The sequence below is a fragment of the Notolabrus celidotus genome, chromosome 9, assembly GCF_009762535.1.
Source record: "Notolabrus celidotus isolate fNotCel1 chromosome 9, fNotCel1.pri, whole genome shotgun sequence".
Classification (NCBI taxonomy): domain Eukaryota; kingdom Metazoa; phylum Chordata; class Actinopteri; order Labriformes; family Labridae; genus Notolabrus; species Notolabrus celidotus.
This window is the reverse complement of record NC_048280.1, coordinates 29,275,279-29,289,045: the sequence shown is the minus strand read 5'-3', so window position 1 is coordinate 29,289,045 and position 13,767 is coordinate 29,275,279. Positions and strand designations below refer to the sequence as shown.

The 13,767-nt window shown below is 39.8% G+C and overlaps 1 protein-coding gene across 2 annotated transcripts in view; it reads right to left on the bottom strand.

Annotated features, from left to right (window-relative positions):
• arvcfb (ARVCF delta catenin family member b) overlaps positions 1 to 13,249 on the bottom strand; it is a 290,685-nt gene extending 277,436 nt beyond the window's left edge. The window contains exon 1 of one of the 2 annotated variants that reach the window (XM_034691879.1): positions 12,887 to 13,249. The gene's annotated coding sequence lies outside the window, so the exon portion shown is untranslated. Of the gene's footprint in view, positions 1 to 6,447; positions 6,630 to 12,886 lie in introns of those variants that run through there. The other variant, XM_034691870.1, reaches the window with a different exon arrangement.
• Positions 13,250 to 13,767: the final 518 nt, after the last annotated feature.

The window sequence follows — 13,767 nt, the reverse complement described above, 5'->3', positions numbered from 1 at the left end:
AGTCATCAGCAAATTTGGTTACATGACGCCTCTTGTGTTTACTCCAAAGCAAAAATATAAAACTTGATAGATTCTTTTCTATTCTCTCCCCTCTTTTCAGACTTCTCACTGCAGTCACAGCAGAGGAATAGCCAAGTGCTGTAAAATCTTATCTAGTTCCCCAAACCCTTTCTTTCTGAAGCAATTACCTTCTAGAGCAAACAAATCACAGTGACTGCTCAGGCACCTCACCCCCTCTTGAATCATCTAATAATGTGCCAACATCATTTCACACATTTTCAAGCTCTAGTGCAAATGTCACACAGGAACAAAGACACAAATTATCTGTGAGAAAAGGCTGCAGGCAATCAGCACACTGAAGATCTGCAAATATCTCAATGACTTCCAATCAGTTAATGTTCTTTCAATCATTGGAATATCAATTAACAATGAGTGGCACCAGTGTGGCACATCCTTCAAAAGGACATCACGACAGAAGATCCCCGTAAATCCAGAGCTTGTTATAGCTTTAAGTCATGAGCAATACTCATTACCACGACTTCATAAATGTCAGTCTATCACGTCAAGCTTCAAAAACACTCAGGAGTTGAAGTGTCATCTATCTTTGGAAGTCTTTGCTAGATCCTTTTAAAACTTGTCACGTAATATTGCAAATGCCATGTCGTGTCAAGATGGATAGATACGTGCTGCTGTTCACTTATAATTAAAAGTACAAAGTGTTTGATTTCAAGGAGATAAGACGAGTAGTTTTGAACTGAAAGCCTGGAGACCACTTGGATTGATATTAGCAAAGCCATGAAGGAACCTTTGTTAACAGTAGATTACATTACCCATTCTTTCAATTTACTGTGTCAGATAAAGATTTGCGTGACAAAATACGACCATTCCAGAAACACCAGAGGTCCTAATACAGCTCTTTGCATTTTGAAGTTTGCAGCCCCGAATGCTTTTTTTGGCTTTCATGACCCACAGTCCTCTGCACAGTGGGAGACAGGTCACATCTACAGAGCTGCTAACAGAGCATAAATGGATGCCCTATGGCCTGAGACGGATATAGTAAAAATGTGCTATGCAGCAACATCAGTAGCCGATGTTAATCTGTTTTGTTGCAGTTTGATGCTAGCAGACTTTGGAGGGGAGGGATTTCATTGGGCAGGAGAAATCAAACTCTGATTTGTGGTCATGGTCAAATATGAATGGGAGTGTCAGCAGAGTAGAAGTGTTACACCGTCTCTGAGAAAGATCAGGGACATGCAGTTTGTGAGACATGTTAAAGTGACATTTTGAGAGGAGGGATTACAAGCAACAATGGAAAAACAACAAATCTCACATCTTGTTTCAACAACAGGTCAAAGGTTGGGTTTTTTTTGTTACAAGAAGTAACAAAAAAAAAAACGTCGGCATCAGAATCACTTCCAGATGAATTGTTATTCAAACATTTGTATCTGCCCTGATTTACATAATCGTTGTATCTTTCATTCAGTACTACTGTGGTTAAAAATGGGTTTTGGAAGCTCTAATTGGAGTTCTTGAGTAGGTACAGAAATATTGTTCTGTTGTGCTGTATATCTATCTGTGCTCGGCCTCAGATGATCTGTGTTCCAGTGTTGACACTGCTCAGGACAGCTCCAGTGATTACAATTAAGCAGCTCTTATCCCTGGACATAATCAAGGCAGGCCAGTGTATACAGGGCGGGGGTTAATCCTCAAGACCCGAGTCTGGGACTGGAGGGAGAGGCGGAAGGAGGGGCGTGACAGCATTTGGACAGATAGTTAAGCAGACATCCACGGTTCTGTTTTGGTGCTGTCTGAAGTTGGAGCTATCAGGCAAACACTTAATAACCATACAGAACATTCAGTACAGCAAAGAGTAAGTACATTGGAGAGGGGGGCAGCAAAGAGGGGGATGTTTAAGAAATATTCAGGAGAGGAATTCAATGTGCACTGTGTGTTAACGCTGGGCCCATGATGCAGAGAAGGTGTACGAAATAGAGGTGGATTATCAATGTGTCAGCATGCAAGTAAACACAGGTCTGCCGATATCAAAACAACACCTGAGGTCCGAACAATGAAGCAGAGAGATGATGCCACCAAAATCTAATTCAAAACCAATTTAGACTCAAGCGTCATTGAATGTCTGGCAGCAGAGAGCTGCATGCACTGACCCTGGCGTTTAAGGACACAAAGCAGCATGAGACTCAGAAAAAATGAAAGCTACTGGGAATATGAGTCATAGTAATAGCAGGCTAAGAGTGGACTGAAATGATCTATGTTGATACAAACAAAGTTGTGTGTATGAAGAATTCTTGTTCAAGGTTCAGTAGAAATACAAATATACGGGATGTTTGTCTTTACCAAATCAAACCATCCGTACTGCTATGACATTTTATTGATTATTTGCAATCCATCTTATATGAGTGCTAAAAATACTTCAGGTAATAGTGATGCAGACGCAAAGCAGGTGCATTCACTCTACATTAGCATCAGCTGCAGCTGACAGATGTGTCTCTCAGCTGCACTGTAAACTTAAAGAGCTTGCAAATGCATTCAGGCAGTATCACATGAAATTACACATCACGACTCGGCTGACGATTTTATATCACTCCTATATCAATAAATCTAAACCGCTGCATCTAAACTCACTCAGCAGGGGAAATGAATATTTGCATCCTTGATTCAAATTAGCAACAGCTCAGTTTTAAAGAAAGAGGAAAACACAAAACAGAGCAAAGCGCTGCAGTCAATGTTGATGAAGATGAAAAACACATGAGACAGTTTCAGGAAAATGTGAAGAAAACTGGACGACCATCCTGGTTTTTTTCTTCAGTATTATCCAGCCTCAACTGAATCAAATCTGATGGACTGTCCGACCAAAGTTCTGTGAAGAATACATGAGGTCCCCTGGGTGAGGTGTTACACTCCTGTGAGCTCTTAGAGGGGTTATTTAGCACTTAACTCAAAAATACAACAGGACAGTGTTATTCATTAGCTCAAAAAGATCCAAAGAGGTAAGGCCTGCGATAATGTTTGTGTAAAGGACGCTTATTAAAGGCACTGTGAGGAGTTTTTCACTTATTTTGAAATAGTCTCACTCTTAGACTGATTCCTCTTTATGACATATTAAACTGAAGTTATCAGCGACAAGATTGGATGTTTTATTATACTGAATTTTAGTGCCTGTGTTTTGGTCGATATTCGGATTGATATTGAGCACTGGCCCGGGGGTCGCAATATTTACAATTTGCTGATAAAGTTTGGCAGTGAGAAGTCAGTTCGCAAGCAGAAGGAGAATATTTCTCTTCAGATAACTTCCTTTACTCATGATGTTTTGTTCTCATGGCTGAAACTGGAGCAGGATTATAAAAGATATACATTTTCTGTTAAGGTATTAATCCACGTGGAGAAACTCTAAACAGGGCTTTGCAAGGTTAAAGAACAAAATAGCTAAGCAGCGAATTTGAAGTTCATGCCAGTGTGTGAATGCTTCACTTCTCTTTGAGGACAAAAGAGTCAAACTGTGTGCATATTTACTTCTCCGGGACCTTTATTGGGACACCAGAGCAGACTGTGGCAGATAACGTCAAACCGGTATGTCTGTTTACTCTTTGCAGGCTGATATAGAACGTTTTTTTTTATTGATACATTATGATAAATAGTTTTGTCTTTGACAGTGTTTCAGTTCAGTGAAATGTGTGCATAAAATAACATCCATCCAGTATTTCTGGGTCTCTTCCTGCTAACTCGCACAATTTACCGTGTATAACAAAATGACCTTTCCTAGCATATCAGGTGGTTAAGTTTCAACCTTGCTTCAAAGTTGGACTCTTTTCTATCAATGTTTTTATGTTAGAGAGTAAGTGCTTCTGTGGCAGAAAAAAGGAGCCATGCATCTCATGCCAAGTGACCCTGATGTCTTTTAACTGCTCAACAAAAAAGGATAACAGTTTTTAAAACTGACTTTAAAACAAATACAGTGTCTTGCACGCATCACCTTTAATGACCACACCGTCTGCGTTTTCACAAAACATCTAAATTTAAACCCCTGATAAAGGTAATCGATGCATCGCTCTGCAGTCACGCTGTGTCTGCCCGGCCCTGACAAAGACATGAGTTATAGCCTGTGCAGGATGGGCGATGCAGAACAGGTGCCAACACAGCAGAACAGTGCCAGGATGGGTGTCCGAGGGACGGGCCAGTGGGAAGGCCAGGGAGGTTGGAGGTGCATGTTAATCACTTCAAGAGCAGGAGGCAGAGCCTGCAGGTGTCTCTCTCACAAAAGACCATTCACTGCGGGTCCGGACTGGCTGTCCTATGACCATTGGCTATCACAGGCAGCTTCAGTCAGCCCAGAACAGCCACAGGACACAGCTCATGCATGATACAACACAGCAATCATTTAAGCCTCTATATCCAGGAGATAAACAAATAAACCTGTGAGTAACACAGAAAATAACTAAAATTATAAAAAAAAAAAAATATGCAGATTGTTTGTTTTGCTTATAATTACCACTTCATTTAACTTCCTCAAGAAATGTCTCATACATTCTGAGCATGACTAATACTACATGCATTAAGCACTCAAGGATGTGAAGCTTATGATTTCTGCTCCGTTTGAACTGACAAACATGCATAAACTGTTCTGTGTAATAATGTTGCTGCTGTGTGATTCCATGCTCACTCAGTAATGAAATGCTATACTGACCATGAAACTATAGTGAGGTAGGTTATAAGCATTGGCTCTTAATGGAGAGCATAACTATGAATATATTAATATGTTCATGCAAAGACTGACTTCAGCAAGTTAGTTCTTCTTTTTTCCATCATTATAAGTTCTACTTTTAGTTCTGGAATTGTAAACTTGTAAAGAGGCAAGTTCAAAACAAACAGCTTTGATATACTGCAGCTTTAAGACCCCTAAATGAAAACCTCCGGTCTTGAGAAATGAAGCCAATGCTGGAGTACGAACAACTGTAGTTTCTTGAGTGTCCACTTGAGGCTGGCTGCAAAAGCCCAGGTAACCACATACACACCCATTCAAAAAAGCCCGTCTTTACAGCAAAAATAAACAAGTTTGCAGTCTGGTACAGACGATTTTGGTGCCAATAACTAATTTCTCTATCGGCACACTGAACCGGAAATTGTAACTCTGCTTCAGAAACCAAGGGGTTTCATCACTGAGCCTATGTCCATGTTTTATACAGTCTTTGGTCCCCCAACACCAACAGTCCATAAACCCAAGTGTTCAAACTTATTGTCCAGAAAAGGCCTTTTCTGAAGACTGAGTAGGAGCACAAAGGCTGTGCTTGATCGACACCTATCTGTTAGATTTGTAAAGATTGTTGGGAAAGGAGATGCTTGGAGTCATCATGTTATCATTAAGATTTCATGAGTGTTTCCTCAGTTCGTTCAGCAACTTCTTTTTTATTTTATTTTTGTATTGTATTTTATTGTTTTTATTACTATTATTGCAAATATTGTGTTCTTAAACTTAGGATCATGGGGTGGGTTTGGGTTCGGGGCTGAGGGTGGGATACTTTTCTTAATTTATTCTATTTTAAGTTGTTTTTATGTACAGCACTTTGTGTTACAATGCCATTGTATGAAAAGTGCTTTATAAATAAAGTCTGATTGATTGATTGATTGATTGATTGATTATTCTAGCAAAACCATCTTATCCTGACCAGTGTCCAATCAGAAACAGTGACTGAAAACACCTGTGTGTCGACAGGAGAGATGCTATGCACAATCGTTGAATAAGAAGTTAACAGGAACCCACCCACCCACATTGTCCCTCATGGACAAGTCTGAAAAGCACATACAGGCCTTTATTCCCAGCACACCTCTTGAAATTAAATGACAGATGAAACACAGACTTTTAATATTAATGCGGGCTGCACTCATTCACCTGCTGCAACATAACCTAATTCAGGATGGTACGATGGTGCATGATATTCACTAACAGGGACCACTGTTGAAGGGGACAGAGATGTTGTTGGGTTCCTACACTTTTTTCATGGGCAAATTCAAGTACTTTTCAAGGACTTTAATGGTCAATTTTCAAACTTTTCAAGTACTGTAAGCAGTTGTAAATTGCACAATGTGATAGAATCGGGTCTCGATGAGAAAAATCGTGTGTTGCCTTCGTATTCAGCAGGAGGACTTCCCACTCTGCGGCCGCTGGCTCAGGGCACGACACGATGTTTTCGGGACTTGTCGCCGACCGACCGCGGCCAAGCAATAACCTGACCCGAGCTGCTAACTACCCGCGGGTGACAGCGGCACGGCTGCTGGGAATCATCACACCACCTACACGTTATATGGCACAGTGCTTCTGCTTCTACATCACTCATGCGTGGCATGTAGCATAAACAGGCGGTTAGCATCAACAAATAATAGGCTCATTAACGTGTAGGGCTAACGTGGTAGCTAGTGCACCTGTAAACTTACCTTTCATATGACTGGAGAGTGCCGACTCTCACATTGCGAAAAGTCTGATCACTATTTTGCAGACTTTGCAGCAGGCAACGCGTGGGTTTGCTCCACGTCTTATCCATAGTTTATATTTAGCATTTTCCAGCCAACGTTCATTGAACCGACAGCCTCCCAGCATGTTGGTCTACGCACCGTCCTCTTGGGGGTGACGTCACATCACACATGACAACAGACCAGCATGTCACACACGCGAGCCCATCAGGGAGAGCATTTCTTTTTTTTTACATTTGACGATTTTATTTATCTCCATTTAATCGATCTATTGAGTCAGATAGCTGTTAATTGAGAAATATATATGATTACAATGTCAAGCATTTACAAGCACTTAGACTTAAAATTCAATCATTTTTCTAACCTTGAAAACACAACATTAAAATGCAAGCATGACATGCTTCTCTTGCTATGTCAAACTTTTGTTTGTTAACAGATGAAGTTGGTCAATAATTGAACTTGCAGTTGATTCAAGCCTGTTTGGGTTCAGTAGTTGAATGACATACATGTCATAAAAGTACAGCGTAAATCTGAAGCATCAAATACCAACTTTTCTTTTTTTCCATTTCAGCATAATACATGTAAGAAGGTAAAGTCTCAGACAGAGGCATTATGCAAGAAAAAATTTGATCCAATTTAGAAAAGGTCAAAGAAAAATTAAAAATTATACAGGTACTCCTGAAAGCATTGAAATGAAGTTTGAAGACCGACCTCTGCTACCGTCAGGAGCTTTACTGTCTGGTTTAAGTGTCTGGTAAGGTCAAGTAACAAACATTTCCTTGAAGAAACAGCAAGTGCATTATCCTAAATAGCGCCTTGAAATGAACCCTAAAAAGTAATAGTCAGCCTTGTTAACCAGACAACATTAGGAAGGAAATAATTGGAAATATTTGAAAGAAAATGTAAGGTTTCAGCATTCCCCCCTTTTTAATATTGATCTATAAAAAGTAAATGCCTGATTTATTTGCCTCTTTCTTCTTTAGGAACCACTGCCCTCAGGCTCTTATTTAATCCACCCTGAACAGACAGGACCTCTGTAAGGAATCCTCATTGTCTGGATAGACTATGCCTAATGATGGTGTTGCCTTGAACTTCCCATGGTCTATTGCAACGCATTGCAACTGTTATTACAGCGTGTTGCAAAACCAATTAATGCATGCAGACTTTTTCTGTTGTTTACTTCTCTCCTCTCTCGTGTGCCATGAAGACTTCTAGTTAAATAACAATACAAAACACCAATGACTGACTGTTACAACACAGAAATATTGGTGTCAGCCTTCAGAGACATGTGACCAAGACCTCTGATATATAAAATAACAATGAAACATCTTTCTTTTTTTTTCTTTGCAAGTATTTCCTCCTATACAGCCATGAAAAAAAACAGGTGGAAGAGTACTAGGATAGTCCTCCATCTGCACTCATAGAGTAAACACTGCAGATATTCATCGTCTAATACCTGAATTAAGACTCCAAAGACTCCAAACTTGTGCCTGCAGACATCTCCTGCATCTTTCCAAACAGCAAAGCTGTTTTTATAGGAATTTGTCACATCTCTGTGTATCCAAATTGGATATAAAAAAACTCCTGCAGTTGATGCAGATGATCTTTGTGTCTCAGGGGGAACAGCTCAGAGCAGCTGATCTTCTTCCAGCCACCAGCAGCATCATTTGCCATACTTATTGACCTAAGAGAATTTCAGGCAGATTAGATTTCTTGTCTTTAAAGCCGTCTCTTGTGTTGCCATATACCTACATATTCAACAGTAAGTACAGCTAAAAAAATGCAGAGCCCAGGCTGCAAATGCTTGCTGAAAAACATCCCAGTTTCTACCGAGGTATCTTTTACTCTAACAGCAACTTGAGATCAACATAGACAGTCGCAAAATGCATTGTTTAAGGGGGCTTATTTAGTCCCTCATTACAATACAAAAAGGTGTCTAAATGTTTCAGAATGAATAACTATAAGCACAGAACGTCAGCCTGTTCTAATGCCTCATTTTGTACATCCTCAATTCCTATCCTCACCTCATCTCCTTGGGGCTTAGTCCCTCCCACCTGAGATTAAAGTGACAAGTGGGAGAATACACATATGTATATTTTAAAAGGATAGTAACCATGACATGTGGTACAGCCGCATCATCTTTCCATTTTAATATAGCCTACTGTCAAATTTTATGATCATAACAATACAAATTGTATTTTTGAAATACTGAACATGTAGCTTGTAAATTTTGGCGGTCTGGCACACCTGTTTCATATGTCTCTGGACTTCTACAAAGTATACACTGGTGCATCCTCCCTCAGCTCCACAGGCAAGCCTCCGTTATTATGTGAGATGCATTTTTAGGGAACTGGATATCCTTTGAGATGGCGCACTGAGATTGATTTCCCGGCACAGAGGCCAAAAATATAGATAAAGCCAATGAAGGAGAAGTGTGTGTGTGTGTGTGTGTGTGTGTGTGTGTGTGTGTGTGTGTGTGTGTGTGTGTTTGTGCGTGCGTGCGTGCGTGCGTGCGTGCATGCGTGCGTGCGTGTGTGTGTGTGTGAGTGAGAGGGGAGGGGGATACAGGAGAGTAGAGGGATATTTTACCTGGTAACCTTAAATCCCTGAAGAGGGCCGACTGTTTTTTCAGGAACCGTGAAGTATAAAACTACTTTACCGACCGAGTGTTTAGTTTACAACTCAAGAAGTATCTTACATTTTGTTCCATCTATGTGACCATTTCATTTTAAAAGACATTCAATGTGTTTGTTTTATTATTATTGCCAATTGAAATGGTTTTCTGTACCGAAACAAGATTCAGTTTTTAAGTATTTTTCTTGCCCTCCCATTTTCTGGATGTATTGTGTTTCGTAGCAGCAGGAGTATCAATGAATAATTAGTGATCTGTGATGGAGTTGTGAGCCCTCTGCAATGCTAATTCCATTCACCCCAGTTCATGCAGATATAGTCTCAGGGCCCCTTAAGACCAAATCTGAAAAAAAAACATAGAAAATGCTCGCACGGATGGAGTAACAGCCAGATTTTCAGTCATGTGAATCATACTCGGATGAGATGGTGCCATGTCACATCAGCTGCTGCAGACCTGTGACACAGACATGATCTGACAGACACCAGCATCCACATTTATATCCAAATTGCCAACATGCTGCGGGGCTGATAGTTAGAAAACCTACATCTTCTTCAGGAAGCGTACTTCATAATACATCAGTGCATCTGAGCATGAACTGCTCTTCATATTAAAGCTGACCTCATGTCTTGTCAGGTCCATTAGAAAATTATATTTTAACCTTTAAGAACATCAAGAGGTGATACATGAATTAATTTAATAGACAGACCATGGAATAAAAAAGAGGCTGAGGTCAGATCAGCTGGGGAAAAGAGAGACATCTTTTTAAAAATTCTGCAGCCTAAAAAAAGAAAACAGTTACATGCTTGGAAGAATGTGCAGCACTGTTGTGTTCGTCTTTAATTAGCCTGTTAACTGGTGATTATGATGGTGAATTTGAACCACTGCGCTTTCTGCCTCAGGACAAATAGAATATGTAACAGAGGGCAGGAGAAAGTTGTTATGTATTTTTCCTGCATACAGGAAAGCATGTGAAAGATAAAATAGGATTTTAGACATTAGTATGCATGGGAAGTCTTCCTGTTTATCCCCGGTCACAGAGCATTTTTTCAGTTTTGAGCACATTCAAAGATGGAAAATTCTCATCCTGTCCAGAGACTGCTCTGTGTTTGAGTTGCAAATATTTTGTGTTCAAACTGAGCAATACCTCCTGTGTGCAAATGAGCCTTAAACATATTCTGAGGAAGTGAGGATGTGCTGACATAAGAGATTCTGAGGAGACCTTTGCAAACATCATTGGTTTGGACCCATCTGCAATATACAATGTATAGAAAGGCAAGATCCATCTTACTGTTTCAGCATTACAATGACTGCAGGTGATTACTCAGTCTGCAACAATTAAGACTAAATAAAGTGGACCCATGCTTCAAAACATATCTCACCATACCATTAGCTTCGGATGTAGTTTATTACGATTCAAAGCAAAATAAATGAGAATGTTGCACTATATTTTTCACTCTGAGGATTCATGCCTGTGCCTGATCCTCAGGTTCACTCAGGATCGGGGCACAATTTTGGCAGAAATCTTGAAACCTTTCAGGCAGAACCGAAAACATAAATAGCAGTATTGGTTGGTGCGATACTCGTGGATATGTGTCTTTTTCCTGCAGCCTTTACAACACTCCCTAAATGAACACATGTATGTATTCACATTAAGTTTAATATTCAAACAATTAAAGCAGTTCATGAGCAGTTCCCACTTTGGAATGGCCCTACATTCTGCGTCATTAAAATATAAAAAAAAGGTACAATGAAACACACTGTTATGAAGTTGTTATTAATGTTGTCCATTTTCCTAGAATTCCCTGCAAACCTGCTTCAATAACTGAAACAGATGATAAAATATTATTTTCCTTCCTGCTACAGATTCTATTTCTCTGTAACTTGTATGCCTCTGACACAGAAGTGTTAATATAGTTATAGTGGTGTAAGAATAAGTATGTATTATTTAAGAACTGCAGGGCCCTCTGTTGCATCAGAACCCTGAAACCGAAGCCTTGCATACAGTACACAAAATCATTTTGCAGGCTGATTTTTGCAGAGTAAAATAGTTAGTTAGTATCTCACACCTAGCACTGATGATGTTTGGTATCCTAAAATCTGACGGTTTCTGGTCATATAAGTGGATTGTGTGAAGTATTACAAATTGTTTGTGCATAATCTGATATATGAAGTTCTGATACCAATCATAGACTGTATAAATAATGGACGTAGTCTCTGTGACGTCACCTATGTGTTCCTGAGGGCCGCCATTTGGCGGGGGCAGCCATATTGGAAATGCGGAACTCAACCAGGCATAGTGTGACGTAAAGAGGCGGGGTTTGAGCCTCCTAGCCAACAGCTATGTGTTCCCGACCGGGAGTCCAGTCAGTCATGTCCTTATTTGGGCAAAAACTCGTTATCTTAATATCTTCTGAACTGTCACATTAGAAGAAAATTCACCCCCGTACAGTGTGTGCCGATAGAGAAATGATCTACGTAGAGGCAAGCTTTTTTCCAGGCTGTAAACATGTTTATTAATGCTGTTAAGATTGTCTTTTTTGAATGGGTCTCTATGTGGTTTCAGGTATTTCTGCAGCCAGCCTCAAGATGATCCTCGATGAATTGCAGCTTATAATACTTCCGCATGGGCTTCACATTTTCAGACCGGAGGTTGCCGTTTGATACCAATGTTATAATCACTATTTATATGTTTAGAAAAATGATATTTAGTCATAAAAAAAAATTATTTACTCTGTGAAAAAAATGGTTCTTTGTTTTATTTATCAATCATCAATCAATCTTAAATTATAGCACCAAATCACAAGAAATTTTATCCCCAGACACTGAAGCTAAATGTTATGGGTGTTACCTATAGGCTGACTTTCAATCCAGCACACCAACAACAGTGATAAATCTGACCCTGACTGCAACCAGTATCACAGTAGAGCTTGGGTTCAATATTTCAAGATTTAGTTATGGAGAACATAGACCTAAAAAAAAAAATCATTGAAAATTGATTGTACATGCTCACAGTTAATTGCTATATTCAACGATATCATGGGGCCATTAATGCCACCTGGGTGCAAAAACGCTGACCAACGCCAATCAAAGTCCACAGAGAACTTCATTTGAGCCTTCCTAATGACTTGGGCTCAGGTCGATGTTTTGAAGCTTTCTGTCACTCTGGCGGCTTCTCACCCGGGACCTGACTGCAGCACCATTAACCCAACAACACCATCAGTCCAGCTAGTGACAGCCAACCCCTCTCCAAATAAGGGAATCAGGGGAGAAACCCCGGAAGACTCTCCATGGTAACTCACTCACACACAGGAGGGGGAACACAATGGACTAGTAAGGATGAGATGATTGACAGGTCGCTGCCTTACACTGCATCCAGTAATGATAGGAGCTCACAACAGCACACTAACACAGATATGACGTTTTAATCAAGTTACTTGATACAATAACATCAATTTAGCAGCATTTACTGTGATTTCCACTCTTACACCACATTTAAAAACACCGACTATTTATTAAAAGCGCTGTGAATCTTTTCCCTCACACCGGATCCATGATATGCTAATTAAAATACCTCACGAGCACCTGCTCAGTCATCTGTGAGACAGATGAGGATTCATTGCCATCTTATTCATTTCACATTACAAATAAAGGTTAATATATTATTGTCACATCCTCTCCGTGAGTTTTATTGTCACAGGAAAAAACTTGGCGCAGCAACCAAATCACCACATGGGTTTTACGCGTGAAAGCAAAGAGCTGTTATGACATTACCTCAGTTACTCCTGCTCATCCTCGTCTATGGAGGCGAAGAGACTCCTCTGTGTGATGTGCAGTACTCCGAGCTTCAACTGAATAATGTTTTTTTGTGTGCAACTCTGCAGCTGCAGGGATACTATACTATTACAACCTCTAAAATCTTAAATTGGAGTTGCAAGGTTGCTGCTGGCATGTCCTTCAGTCACACGTCGTATACAAAAACAACGGGTCCTAACTCATTGAAAAGTTATACCTTGCTGCACTAAACGCGACTATTGTTTATACCTACTAATTTGCTACTGCGACGCTGTTTTGTATGAAAGACAGAGCAGCCTCTCTCTCATCCACAACAGTGCTGGATGCTGCTGTCGGTCACGGCAAGTGTCTCCGCCCCAACACCACTCGCACAGCATTGGAGGATATTGCGATAGGTTTTCTCATTCTTCAGAATTAAAAATTAAGTTATTCACTCTCAGTAATGTTTGCCTAATCATAATTTGCTTGTTTAATTTTATTTATTGGTTGTTTAAACTGAATTATTCCGTTAAATAACCCATTAAAGGCTAAAAAACCAAAATAACGATTACTCATTAATATCAGGTTTAGTTTCTTTAATGTCGGCTTTTTTTCCGTGTAATATTTATCCAGGTTTGAAAAATATTGATAATCCACTGGTGCTGTGATATTGTCAAGAAAGCACAAATGCGAAGAAAATGTCAAGTAAAAAAGATTTTCAAAGTAAAGTTTTCAAAATAATTTAAATTTAAATTAAAACATTAAAATTCAGTGAAGCTCTGCGCAGACATGCAGTGTAAAAGACTTGATTTAACATTAATTGGTTATATTTTACTGTACATTACATCAAATAGGCCAATGTCATATAGGCTATAGCCTAG